Source organism: Carcharodon carcharias, chromosome 33 (assembly GCF_017639515.1).
Source record: "Carcharodon carcharias isolate sCarCar2 chromosome 33, sCarCar2.pri, whole genome shotgun sequence".
In the NCBI taxonomy this organism is placed as follows: Eukaryota; Metazoa; Chordata; class Chondrichthyes; order Lamniformes; family Lamnidae; genus Carcharodon; species Carcharodon carcharias.
The window spans coordinates 20927502-20942527 of NC_054499.1; the positions used below are offsets into that span (position 1 = coordinate 20927502).

A 15026-nucleotide genomic window follows, 5' to 3' on the forward strand; every position below is an offset into this window, starting at 1 on the left:
CTTCCAAATGCCAAAGTATGAAGTTCGTTATAAAATTTACAGATGGTCTTAGATTGGTTAGTTGACAGTGGTTTGGATAGAGTTTCTGAATGACGCTCAAAGGATGCAGAGTTGAAACACTGTAGAGAGGAGGCCAAATTACAAATCATACAAGATATTAATGGAACAGATTACAGTACCTCACTATATGGACACCACAGGGACAGGTCACTATACTATTTCCAACTAGAAAGATAAAAATTTTTGCAAGGTTCCAGGCTCTGGATGTTAAGTTCATGAAGTCTGCATTATATTTCCTATTAATGACAGCGTAATTCACATAGACATTAATTTGTTACTTGTGGAGGGATATGTAGGTATATACACAGGTTAGTTGCACAGGTTTGTGTTGATAAAAGGTTGAAAGCCATTGGAGTTAGAATGAAAGAATTATCAATCCACATAAGCAACAAATAACTTGCATTTATGTTGCACCCAGCCAAGTATATCACCCCGAGACACTTCACAGAAGTGTAATCGAGCTACACAGGGAGTTATTAGGGTAAGTTGGCTAAAACCTTGGTTGAAGTAAGTTTTAAGGAGTATCTGAACAGGAGAGAGAAATAGAGAGGCAGGCTATGGAGTTTAATAGAGCGAACTCTCGAGCTTGGGGCCAGGGCAGCTGATGGTACAGCTGTTATGGCCTGATGGAGGAAAAGGGGGAACCAGCAAGAGGCCAGAAGTGCAGGAATGAGTTCTGAGGATTATAGCAAGTTATGGAGATAGGGTGTCTGAACCCAAAGAGCTTTATGGCATACACATCATCAGTTTAAAAACATGAAAGAGAAAGAAAAAGTTTCAGCAATGCCAAAACCACCCAGAAAAAAACCCAACTGATTAATGGCTAAATAAAGATAAGTATCCACAAAGGCAGCTGTGATGTTTGAGGTCAGGCTGTCAAGCCAGAAAATGATGGAGGAGATAACGGGAAATTTGGCAGTGAAAAACCACAACTTGAGAGGTGCTGTAACTGGGATTTTGTAGTGCTATCTTTAAGTTGCATGTTTAAAGTTCAATATAGAAACAGGTTAATTGTCAGAAGGACATAATTTAAATGGTTTGAACAACATATGTATATTATACATATATTATAAGTATCCCAAGTTTGTGTAATAACCCATTCTTGCTTCTGTCCCACTATTTAGACGTTTGTCCCAAAGATCTTGCAACAACAGTAGACTTAAAAGTTGCAGCACTTTTAAGTTTGGTTCCATTTCTAAAATTGTTCAAATTGCGTGTTATGTAAATGTTCTCTTCCAAGTCATTCAGTTTCTTGTAGTGTTGTTGGTAATGCTGTCCTCATTTTGGGAAAGAAAATTGTCTACATCACACCTGCATCTAAAAATACTGCAGTGCAGCATCAGCCTGCAGTTTGTTTTCCTTGGGTAGCTTTAACTCTTTGAATACTAGAATAGTATCATTGCACCAAAATCATAAGATACCAGAAACATTAAGAACGATGGGTCAGGTCTACTATTTTTATCCACTGATAGAAACCTGTACTCCCACCACCAAAATACCAAAAACCAGCAAATTGGGTGATAGAATTCTGAAATATAAACAGAAAATGCTGGCAGCTCAGGCAGCATCTGTGAAGAGAAAACCAAGTAATGTTTCACGTGACATTTTTCAAATCTACCGATTCCAATTTAAGATTATGTTCCAATAAAAGCTAAATACTTGAAATCCTCAAATCAAATTTTAGCCCTGTTATTGCACTGAAACGGTCCAAATGAAAGTCACAAAAGGCAGCCCACTGGAATATGAGCATGGTAAACAATCCCTCCTCTTCCTTCTTGATCTGGCTGTAGCCTTTGGTATGGTTGACCAAAACACTCTCCTCCAATGTCTCCCCTCAGCTATCTAGCTGGGTGGGACTGCCCTTGCCTAGTTCCAAGGTTGGCCAGACCACTCTTCTCCAACACCTCTCTTCAGTTATCCAGCAGGGTGGGATGTCCTTTCCTGGTTTCATTTCCATGTTCTTAGCTGTAGCTAGAGAATCAACTGCAATGGCTTATTTTCCTGCTTCCATGCTGTTATCTCAGGAGGCCCCTGGAGATCTAGACTCATCATCTTGATGAAATCATCCAAAAGCACATCAAGGTTCTGTGTGTATGCTGACACCTGATTTTATCCTCTTGACCCCTTCATCTGCAGCCATTTTGTCAGACTGCTTGGGTCTTGCAATCTTCGGCAAGCTGAAATTTCCTCCAATGAAACACTGGAAAGACCAATGTCATTGTTACTCTGTTTGCTAGCTACTAATTCCATCCCTTCTTGTCCGCTGTCTCATGCTGAACCAGACTGTCTTTAAGCATGGATGCCAACTGTCCCTGAGCTGAACATCTCACCCAATATTGTCTCCATCATAAAGATGACCTACTTTTGTACCACTGCCCATCTCCTTACCTGACTCAACTCACCTGCTGTGGAAAACCTCATCTATGCTTTTGTTACCTCCAGGCTCAATGTTCCAATATTCTCCCAGTCAGTTCAAACCTTGCACTCTCTAAAAACTTGACATCATCCAAAACAATGTTCTGCATATCCTAACTCATCAAGTCCTGTTCAACCATCACCCATCTGCTCGCTGGTCTATATTCGCTCCATCTACCAAAGCCTCAATTTTAAAATTCTCACCCTGGTTTGCAAAACCTTGGTGGCCTCACCCTTTCCCATCTCTAATCTTTTCCAGCCCTACAACTATCCAAGATCTCTGTGCTCCTCTAACTCTGGCTTCTTGTGCATCCTCAATTTAATCACTCCATGCTCAACGGCCCAGGCTCCAGAATTTCCTCGTAAAAACTTTACCACCTTTCCCTCCTTTAAGAAGTTGTCCTGATATCTCCATTGGCTTAGTATCAAACTTTGTTTCAGAATGCTCCTGTGAAGTGCCTCAAGACATTTTACTGCACTTGAGGAACCAAACAAATGCAAGATGTGTGGAAGAAAAGGCGATAGTGATAACAGCTTCAATTGTGCAGCATTATAAAAGGAACAAGATGAGAAAAAATGTAATTTCTTCATCAGCAAGTGGCACTAATTAGGGAATGTCTGGGTTCAGAAAGTCATCATTTTGTTCTACATTTCAGTTTCAGACATTCAAAGAAAGGATTTCTTTATGTATACAGATATTTCACCATCCAAGACAAATTTGGCAGATTTCTCATGCACATATTTTGAAGGCTTCAATAGGACTGGTCAGACTAATTGGATTTAACAAACATTATTACATGCAGCTGCTAATGAGCACTCCATTAAGAAAATTAATTTAAACCTTTCAACTTTTTAATATGGGATTGATTATAAAGGGCAGGATTTTAAATTATGAATGTTCAAGTTAAAGGATGATCATTTGGGTTGAGCATCAAACCATTCATGATCAATGTTCTTTTAAAAGAATGAAAAGGGCAAGAAAAATCTGAGTGACAGATTTTTTTCCTCTTGGTTCCATTCGGAATTTCTTTAAATAGTGAATGGTGATGGCATTAGAATAACCAGCAGGGAGGAGGTAATGAGATGGGCGTCTGAAAGGACCATAATATCAGTGATGCTAATCACTGGACCTGTAACACTTTGGGGAAATAAGACTAGGCCAGCAACTTGTTCAACACCAACACCGTGCATTGAGAAGCAGACTTCTCAGCTTTCAAACAGGCAAATGTCTGGAAATTTATTAACTTTTCTGTACATCTGAAAGAAACAGGAAATGTTGTGCTTGAGGAACTTGTGGCTTCCCCAGATATATGTCTGAACGCCGAGTGGTGTTCTGGCAGTTTGATTTACTGCACCCCAAGGAATGAGCCATGGAAATCAGGAACAGCCCCTCTCACCTGTTCCACCATTCAACTAGTACATGGCTGACCCAGACCATAACTCCATCCACCCATGTTAGCTCTGTATTGCCAAACTGCCTGAAAAACCATTGATCTCACATTTTAAATTAATTGAGCCAGCATCTGGTGCTTTGTGAGAAAGTTCTCCACATTTCTACCACCCTTTTTGTGTGCAGAGGTGTTTCCTACAATGTGCATTTATACAGTGTTTTACCAAAATGCCCCAAAGTGTTTTCTTTTATTCTTTCGCAGAATGTGGGTATCGCCGGCTAGGTCAGCATTTATTGCCCATCCCTAATTGCCCTGAGAAGGTGGTGGTGAGCTGCCTTTTTGAACCGCTGCAGTCCATGTGATGTAGGTACACCTACAGTGCTGTGAGGGAGGGAGTACCAGGTTTTTGACCCAGCGACATTGAAGGAACAGTGACATACTTCCAAGTCAGGGTGGTGAGTGGCTTGGAGGGAAATTTGTAGGTGGTGGTGTTCCCATGTGTCTGCTGCCCTTGTCCTTCTAGATGGCACTGGTCATGGATTTGGAAAGTGCTGTCTAAGGAGCCTTGGTGATTTGCTGCAGTGCATCTTGTGGATGGCACACATTGATGCTACTGTGCGTCGGGGGTGGAGGGAGTAAATGTTTAAGACGGTGGACAGGGTGCCAATCAAGCAGACTGCTTTGTCCTAGACGGTGTCAAGTTTCTTGAATGTTGTTGGAGCTACACTCATCCAGGCAAGTGGAGAACACTGCACCACACTCCTAAGTTGGGCCTTGAAGATGCTGGACAGGCTTTGGGAATTCAGAGGTAATGACTATTCTCTAGTTGCCTGGATGAGTGCAGCTCGAACAACATTTAAGAAGCTCGACACCATCTAGGGCAAAGCAGCCTGCTTAATTGGCACCCATCCATCATCTTAAACATTCACTCCCTCCATCATCGACACAGTGGCAGCAGTGTGTACCATCTATAAGATATACTGCAGCATATCACCAGCTTGTTGCAGAATTCCCAGCTTCTAACCTGCTCTTGTAGCCACAGTATTTATATGGCTGGTCCAATTCAGTTTCTGGACAATGGTAAACCCCAGGATGTTAATAGTGGGGGAATTCAGCGACGCTAGTATCATTGAATATCAAAAGGAGATGGTTAGATTCTCGCTTATTGGAGATCATCCTGGGACTTACGTGGCAAATAACGTTCATGCCACACATCAGCCCAAGACTGAATACTGTCCAAGTCTTGCTACATATGGACACGGACTGCTTCAGTATCTGGGGAATTGCGAATGATATTGAAGATTGTGCAATCATCCATGAACATTCGCACTTCTGACCTTAAGATAGAGGAAAGGTAATTGATGAAGCAGTTGAAGATGGTTGGGCAGTCCTAAAGAAACAAGAGAGAATCTAACCTTCGCCCCTTGACGTTCAATGGCATTACCATTACTGAATCCCCCACTATCAACATCCTGGCGATTACCATTGACCAGAAACTGAACTGGACCAGCCATATAAACACTGTGGCTACAAGAGCAGGTCAGAGGCCAAGAATCCTGCGGCAAGTAAGTTACCTTCCAACTCCCCAAAGCCTGTCCACCATCTACAAGGCACAAGTCAGGAGTGTGGTGGAATACTCTCAACTTGCTTGGATGAGTGCAGTTCCCACAACACTCAAGAAGCTTAACACCATCAACGCAGCCTGCTTGATTGGCACCACATTCACAAACATTCACCCTCTCCAGCATTGACGCAAAGTAGCAGCAGTGTGTACCATCTCCAATATGCACTGCAGGAACTCACCAAGGTTCCTTCAACAGCACCTTCGAAATCCACGATCGTTACCATCTAGAAGGACAGGACAAGGGCAGCAGACACATGGGAACACCACCACCTGGATGTTCCTCTCCAAGCCCCTCACCATCCTGACTTGGAAATATATCTCAGTTTCTTCACTGTCGCTGGTTCAAAATCCTAGAATGCCCTCCCTAACAGCACTGTGGGTGTACCTTTACCACGTGGACTGTGGCAGTTCAAGAACACAGCACACTACCGCCTTCTCAAGGGCAATAAATGCTGGCCCAGCCAGCGATGCCCACATCCCATGAATGAATAAAAAAATGAATAACAAGGAGAAGTAGGGTAGATGGCCAAAAGCTTGGTAAAATAATTAAGTTTTAAGAAGTGCCTTAAAGTGAGAGAGAGGCAGACTGGTTTGGGATGAGAGTTCCAGAACCTAAGGTCTAGGCACCTGAAGACTGTTTACTTCTTGCCTCAGTGGTCTGGTTCTGATTTGAAAGTTCTGTCCCCTTGTCCTGAACATGGAGGGTGGACGAATTTCTCCATCATGTCAGAATCACAGTGCAGAAGAGGCCCTTCGGCCCATCGAGTCTGCACCGACACGTGAGAAACACCTGACCTACCTGCCTAATCCCATTTACCAGCACATGGCCCATAGCCTTGAATGTTATGACGTGCCAAGTATTCATCCAGGTACTTTTTAAAGGATGTGAGGCAACCCGCCTCCACCACCCTCCCAGGCAATGTCTTTTGTACCAATGTCCTAATCCTGACAGCAACGTGCAGAAAGGGCATTGTTCACAGTTGCAATCGTAAATCAAGATGATGCAGCAAGTAACTTTGCTGCCCTGCATCTGAGCAGCCTGCAACCTCAGAACAGCCATTATTATTTTAAAAACTATGGTTATACAAACATGTTTTTCAGCAGAATAATCAGCAGGGAGTCACTTAGAAATTGTCCAATTTGCAAATCAAGATGTTTTACAGTGTCGCACTGCAGTATATACCCATGTCATTATTCCCAGTGATTTTACACCTATCCACTCAAAAACACAGTATCTAACTGCCCCACAATTTCTAAATATTTCAATGAAGGGCAGATGAATGCATAGTTAATAGCATCTCTAAGACACTCATTGTTCCTGTGTTTGCAGACACAGCAGGTTAATGCACCCACAAAAGTGTGATGCTGCGTGAACAGACCCAGAAAAGTTGCAGGCTTGACCCATGCTGAGTTACTCAATCTGTCTAAACCAGTAAACAGAGAGAGAGAGCCAGGGCACATGGTACCTGTGAATATCGATGAGGACTGCACCAGGTTTCACTGTGATGCCCATTCCCACAGTTTTAATCTTCGATAAGAGAAATGATTTGCTGCGTTTCAACAGCCTTTGAATGTTGAAAGAGTACTGCAACATCTGTAACTCAAAGGTTTACCCTACTCACTGGCATTCCACACGGAAGAAAGGATATACTTGCATTGGAGGCTGTACAATGAAGGTTCACTAAATTTGTCCCCGCAATGAGGGGGTGTCCTATGACGTGGGCTGAGTATAGAAGAATGAGAGGCGATCTCGCTGAAACCTACAAAATTCTGAAGGGGCTTGATAGGATGAATCTGAAAGATTGTTTCCATTGGTCGGGGAATTTAGAATGCAAGAGCACATATGAGGAGAAATTACTTCACCCAAAGGGTTGTGAATCTTTGGATTTCTCTACCCCAGAGGGTTGTGGATGCTCCAGCCTTAAATATATTTAAGGCTGGGATAGACAGATTTTTGGTCTTTCAGAGGTATGGGGAGAGGGCGGGAAAATGAAGTTGAAGCCCAGGGTCAGTCATGATCGCATTGAATGGCAGAGCAGGCTCATTGGGCCGTGTGGTTTACTCCTGCTCCTATTTCTTATGTTATGTTCTGATGACAGTAAAATGTACTGTCGGTGGAATTTCACCCAGTTACTGCCGTCTGCAGGAAGCTGACGTATGACCTCCATCCTTATTCACTCATCAAGTAAAGTCTCCCAATCTCATGACCAATAGAACTCCAAGGCTACCTCTGCACAGGTTATAAACCATAGCATACAGTAACTGTGATACAGCATATAACATTTAGGATTATGAAACAATTTGAGGCAAAAAACTTGTAAAACATTTAGCAGTATGAGATCATAAGAAATAAGAGGAATAGGCCATTCAGCCCATCGAGTCTGCTTCAGCATTGAATAAGATCATGGCTGATCCAATTGTGGCCTTAACTCCACTTTCTTGCCTGTCTCCCATGATCCTTAACTCCCTGGTTAATCAAAAATCTGTATAACTCAGCCTTGGATATATTCAAGCCTCCATTATATACCCAGCCTCCACTGCTCTCAGTGGAAAAGAATTCCAAAGACTAATGACCCTCAGAGGAGAAATTCTCCAGCTCTCCATTTTAAATGGGTGATCCCTCATCTTTAAACAGCACCCCAGTTCTAATTCCTCCACAAGAGGAAGAATCCTCCCAGCATCTACCCTGTCAAGCCCCCTCAGAGCCTTACCTATTTCAATAAGTCCATCAATAAGACTCATTCTTCTCTCATTCTTCTAAACTCCAATGAGTACAAGCCCATCCTGCTCAACCTTTCCTCAAAAGGCAAGCTCCTCATCCCAGCAATCAGCCTAGTGAACCTTCTCTGAACTGCTTCCACTGCAGTAATACCCCTCCTTAAGTTTGCAGTCTCACCAAAGCCCTGTACAGCTTTCACAACATTTCCCTACTTTTATATGCCATCTCTTTGCAATAAAAGCCAACATTCCATTTGCAAGTTAGCACTCAGGCCTCGTCACACAGTGCACAATTGCAAAACCTGTCTACTTTTATAGAGTTGATGACTCAAGCCTAATTGCAACTGCTAAGTCAGCTTCCTGCTATAGTGATTAACACCTATTCACTTTCAGTTGATTGGCAGGTAACTGCCAGTACCAGGCTGTTTCTTTTAACTAGGCTCCTTAACTAGCTTAAAAAAATAAAAACAAAAAAACTGCGGATGCTGGAAATCCAAAACAAAAACAGAATTACCTGGAAAAACTCAGCAGGTCTGGCAGCATCGGCGGAGAAGAAAAGAGTTGACGTTTCGAGTCCTCATGACCCTTCTGTCGAAGGGTCATGAGGACTCGAAACGTCAACTCTTTTCTTCTCCGCCGATGCTGCCAGACCTGCTGAGTTTTTCCAGGTAATTCTGTTTTTGTTTTGTCCTTAACTAGCTTGCAGGTTCAAAGCTCTAAATCAGAGTCTGACTGCTAATCTAAATTATAGCTCGAGAAAAACGTACCAGAGAGATTCCCTCCTGCATCAAATTCCCGAGTTAGCACTACACATGGCATTCAGGCCTCATCACACTGTGCTCCTGCGCTCTACGTGGTCACATATAGTTCAGATTTCAAATATATATGTACACCACACTGATTGAATGATTTTTAAAAACAAAGTACCTATGTTTCAACTTATTCAAACATTCTGCGTGCTAAAAATCAATTGACTGAATTTAGTAGGAATTGAGTAAATGCTATTTACTATTATTCCCAGACATGGCTCAGTGGGTTGCTCTGATTCAGGTAACTTGGTTCAAGACACCCAAGCACAAGAATCTCTGTTGGCGTTTTAGTGTAGTACTGATGGAATTTGAACAGTAGTCTCGAAGATCAGTTGGCTCTCCCACATGAATATGAGATATCCCAGGACACCATTTCGAAGAACTGCATATACCCAGTGTTCTGGCCAATGTTTATCCCTCAATCAGTATCACTAACAACAGGCTCTCTGGTCACTATCACACTGCTGTTTGTGGGAGCTTGTTGTACGCAAATTGGTAGCTGCAGTTCCGGCATTACCACAGTGACTGCAATTCACTGACTGTAAATTATTTTGGGCTGTCCTGAAGTTATGAAAGGTGCGATATAAATGCAAGTCTTTCTTTTCTTCCCTTATAGCCTGGGCTTAGTGAATTGGGTGCTGGCACCTAAATCGGAAGGTTGATAGTTCAAGCTCCATTTCAGGGACTTCAGTGACCACAGACAGGTTACTGGCACTCCAGAGATAAAAACAAAAAAACTGCGGATGCTGGAGATCCAAAACAAAAACAGAATTACCTGGAAAAACTCAGCAGGTCTGGCAGCATCGGCGGCGAAGAAAAGAGTTGACGTTTCGAGTCCTCATGACCCTTCGACAGAGTCGAAGGGTCATGAGGACTCGAAACGTCAACTCTTTTCTTCTCCGCCGATGCTGCCAGACCTGCTGAGTTTTTCCAGGTAATTCTGTTTTTGTACTGGCACTCCAGCATCGCTCTGAATGTGAAGGAGTAGTACTGCACAGCCTTTTAGATGAGATTTTAAAACATGGCCCCATCTGCCCTTTCAGGTGGATGCAAAAGATACCACAACACTATTCAAAGAGTTACAGGGGAATTTTCCAGGATCCTGGTCAATAGTTATCCGTCAACATCCACTGAAAACAGATGACCTGGTTATGTATTTCATTACTATTTGTGGGATCTTTCTGTGTACAAATTGGTATTCCTGTTTCTCAGAGTACAACATTTCAGCATGTCTTAACTGTAAAGCACTTTGGGACATCTTGAGTTCGTGCAAGTCGTACAGTCACTTTTGATTTATTGTGTCCATGAGTTTGAAATGTGTTTTGAGAACAAGGATTGACAAATTTGAAATGGTTATTTTGGACAGACGACTGACTTACTGAATAGATTTAACACGAGGGTTTTCTCTCCTGAACAGTACACTTGGTGCCTCCTCCCATCCTCCAACACCTTCTCTACATGCTGATTATTGAGGCCTTGATGGCAGGTGTGACACACTACATTGAACAAGTGACATGTCAACCGAGGCCAATTTTGAAATAAAAACAGAAAATGCTGGAAAAACCTAGCAGGTCTGGCAACATCTGCCGAGAGGAAAACAGAGTTTACCTTTCGAGTCTGTATGACTCTTCTTCGTTTGATATCTATACACCATACATTGCCATGATCTGCACAAAAAAAACACCTTAACAATCACAGCACCATCGAAATGTGGCAAATATTCTGCGGTAATTTTAAAACACAATTTAATCACAAAGTTCCTAAAATTCTGAGAAGTGTATGGGAAGGTATGTTCAATAGAAGCTATGCTCCAGAAAGTCTGCAAGAAAAGTGACTCAGTTTCCAAGTTTCAATGCGAATCAGCTATGTTGGAAATGACATGAATCACCCATCCAAAATTTCAGTGAAATTTCCAGACTTTAGGGATGGACAACAGTCAGAAGGACTACCTTCTAGCTAATCTATTACCCTTACCCACCACAGTTATCATTTGCATTATCCCAAAGATTAAATTACTGCCTGAAAAGATTTTCCTCTCACTGTTTGAAGTAAATTAAATTTTGAGTAATGTTAATCCTGTTTCCAGTAGATATGTGCATCAATTAGGCAAACTAACAAATCTCACTCCATACAATGACTGCTGCAAGAAATGAAAACTCAGTGTATTTGGGTGCATTTTGCAGAACAGCAGCAGCAGGAACTCCGTATCTAACCTGTGCTATGGCTGGCTCGCAAATACAATGCTTGCAATGAGTGCAAAACACAAGTTCTTCATTCCCCATAAAAGAAATCTGGATACAAGTAAAAGTTACAAAAATTTACTTCCTTGTAAACATTGCAAATAGATGATCATATGAATAGCTGAGATCTAAAGAGGCTTTTAGAGAATTCCAGGCATCACACTTTAGGTAAGGTGTCAAGGCCTTGGGAAGGCTGATGACAGGATTTAAAATGGTACTCGGGATGAGGGAATTCAGTTACACAAAGAGACGAGAGAACCAGGGATTGTATACTTTCAAACAGAGAAGGTTAAGGGGAAATTTAAAAGAAGTGTTCAAAATTATGAGGGATTTGAGTAAATATGAGGAAACGGTTTCCACTGGCAATAAGGTTGGTAAGCATGGTAGAAGTCGGTAAGGATGGTACAAACAAATTTAATACTAACTTTAAGGGAATTAGATATGTATTTGATAAGGAAAAATTTGTACAGCCAACGGGCTACTCAGTATGAGGAAAGGTTGGACAGGCTAGGCTTGTATCCACTGGAGTTTAGAAGAGTAAGAGGCAACTTGATTGAAACCTTTAAGATCCTGAGGGGTTTTGACAGGGTGGATGTGAAGACAATGTTTCCTCTTGTGGGAGAATCTAGAACTAGGGGTCATTGTTTAAAAATAAGGGGTCACCAATTTAAAACAGAGATGAGGAGAAATTCTCTCAGAGGGTCGCGAGACTTTGGAACTTCTTTCCTCAAAAGGCAGTGAAAGCAGAGTCTTTGAATTTCTTAAGGTAGAGGTGGATAGATTCTTGATAAACAAAGGGGTGAAAGGTTTCCGGGGGTAGGCGGAAGGTTACAATCAGATCAGCCATGATCTTATTGAATGGCAGAGCAGGTTCAAAGGGTCACATGGCCTACTCCTGCTCCTAATTTGTACGTAGTAGCTCTTATAGAGAGCCAGCAGAGGCACAATGGACTGAATGGCCTCCTCGCGAACCGTATGATTTCACAATATTTCAATCACATCTACTCTCTGCTGTGGTTGGGTCCCGTTGTACCCTGCTGTAAACCTCAGGCAAGCAAGTTGCCTTTGACCTAAAATAAAAACAATAAATGCTGCAAGAAAAACTCAGTAGATCAGGCAACGTCTGTGGAAAGCAACAGAGTTAACATGTCAGGTCAATGGCCCTTCATCAGAACTGAGGAAAGATAGATTTTGAGCAAGTGGAAAGGGTGAAGGGGAAAGGAAGGACAAAATGGAAGGCATACGATAGCAGTGAGCAGGAGAGATTAAATGGCAAAAGGTTTCATGGGACAAAAGGCAATAATAGTAGAAATGGCTATAGAAAAGAACCAAAAGCTGTGTCCAAATGAGGTGTGAATGGCTGCATAGTAACTGTCCAAATGCAGAATGGAGAAAGAAAGAAGAAAATACCAAACTAGTAAAAAAAAATGAAACAAAATGGAGGCAGAGGGTTATGATCTTAAATTGTTAAACTCAATGTTGAGTCGAAAGATGAGGTGCTGTTCCTTGAACTTGTGTTCAGCTTCATTGAAGCACTGTAGCAAGCCATGATCAGAAAGGTCAGAGTGGGAGCAAGGTGGAGAAATGAAATGACAATTGACAGGAAGCTCAGGGACATGCTTTTAGACTGAACGGAGGTGTTCCTCAAAGCCATCACACACTCTGCCTTTAACCTAGGCTCCTCCCAGCACAAAGAGGCATCCCAGGAAACCTGAGTATCAATGTATAACTTCCACAGGCACCCTCTATCAACATGTACAGTGGCTTCAGGTAATATGTGTGAATATATATATTGCTGAAAAAAAGAGACATTTCTAAGCTTTTCATCTTGCACTCATCAGGACACTCGCAAGAATACCAATATAAGGGGAAACAACAATTTATGCTGTGTGTGAAGACAGTGCTGATTGGTTGGCAAGTGCCGTTGCCATGGAGAATTCACCAGTGGTGGTGGCTGACAATTAACTGCCAAGCATTATTTGAAATTTAAAAGAGGCAACTTGACCCTGTTCTGTGTATTAACATACGTAGCTTCTAGTACAGACAGAAAGAACATCTACATACATTGCGCCTGTCTCAGAAATACAAAATAAGTGACATCCATTTGGTGACTCATTCCTTAGGGTAATGCCTTGACCAATCAGGGTCAAGCTCCCTCATTTAAGTTTCAAACAATGCTTGGCAGTTAACTGTCAGTCACCATCACTGGTACATTCTCCATGGCAAAAGCACTTGCCAACCATCAGCTGAAACCTGAAGTTCATGACTGGTCAGGGTACACAGATTTTTTGTGGATTGTTTTCAATAGAAAACTAACCAAGCCCAGATTTCGATTGATTCCAATATTTATTTTGTTAACCTTGTACATCTAGAATCGTTAACTTCATTTAGCAGAATTCAGTCTGCCATTGATTTTTTTAGTACGCATTTCAGTTCAGTTTAAAAAAATCAAACTCAAATTTAAGGTGAGGGGGATCAAAGTTTAAAAATGTCAAACTGAATTTGTACATTAATTATCCAGAATTTTTTTACTGACCTGTTTTTATTTCATGTCAATGCAAAGACTGTTCTATGAATATGAACTTTATAGATTAAAGAATGAGTAACAGCAACATAGTTTAATTGCATGGGTTAAGGTAGTCAGCAACGTGACTCCCATTCAAATCTATGTGCATACCTCTGTAAGGTTATAAAGGAATATCCATCTTCTCTCTCCTGTGCAAGGGAAATGGCCTTTGGCCCATCATGCATGTGCCAGTGCCAGCTCCTAATTTGGAGCCCTTTATTTTAATTCCATCTTTACAACATTCACCCGTGTATTCTGATAACTGAAATAATTTCTTCAAATCCTGAGTACTGACCCCTCATTACAGATGTGACAACAGGAAACAGAAAAAGAAAATGGTGGAAATAGAGGAGGGAGAGACACACACACACAGATGGAGAGAAACAGACAGATAGACAGAGGGGGAGGTGTTATACTATCTCAGACATGCACCATTGATCAAAACTTACCATCGCTATTTACCCTCCTCAAACATTACACCATTTTAAAAACCTCTTACATTCCCATAACCTCTGTGTGCCAGGGACATGTCTTTCTTCATAATTATAACCTCTCATTCCTGGCATTATTCCAGTGAACATTCTTCTCATAATGTGATGATCAGAACTGCACATAATACAATAACTATGGTCTAACCAATGTGTTACACCAATTTAGCATCAGTTTCTTCATTTTATATCTGATAATCCTTGTATAAAACACAGGACCTAATTTATCTCATTTATAAACTGTTCTACCTATAAACCCATCTTTAAATGTCCACATAGCTACACCACTTTCTGTTGCTCCACTTCTGAGAATCTTACTATTTAGGGACACAGGAACAAGAGATTGTCACTCAGCCCTTGAACCTGTTCATATTCAATAAGATTATAGGCTAATCTGTATCTCTTCATCTACCTGCCTTCGTCCCATATTGCTGAAAACTCCTGTCTAACAAAAATCCACCAATCTGAAATTTTTATCTGATCTCCCCCTACCCCCATTAGTCCTTTGAGAAGGCTGGGGAGGTGGATGGGAGCGAGGGTGCATAGAGTGGTGGACAGAAAGAGTTCCAGATTTCCAGGACCCATTCTGTGAGGAATTGCTTCCTGACATCAGCTCTAAACAGCTTTTAATTTTAAGGTTATGTCCCCTTGTTCTGGGCTCACCCTACAAAAGGAAATAGTTTTTTTCTACCTGCCCAATCAAGCCCTTTAATCA

General features: G+C 41.7%; 1 protein-coding gene across 2 annotated transcripts in view; it reads right to left on the minus strand.

Moving 5' to 3' along the window:
- Positions 1–15026, minus strand: part of LOC121272297 (misshapen-like kinase 1) — a 276034-nt gene that overhangs the window by 174875 nt on the left and 86133 nt on the right. The window lies entirely within an intron of this gene.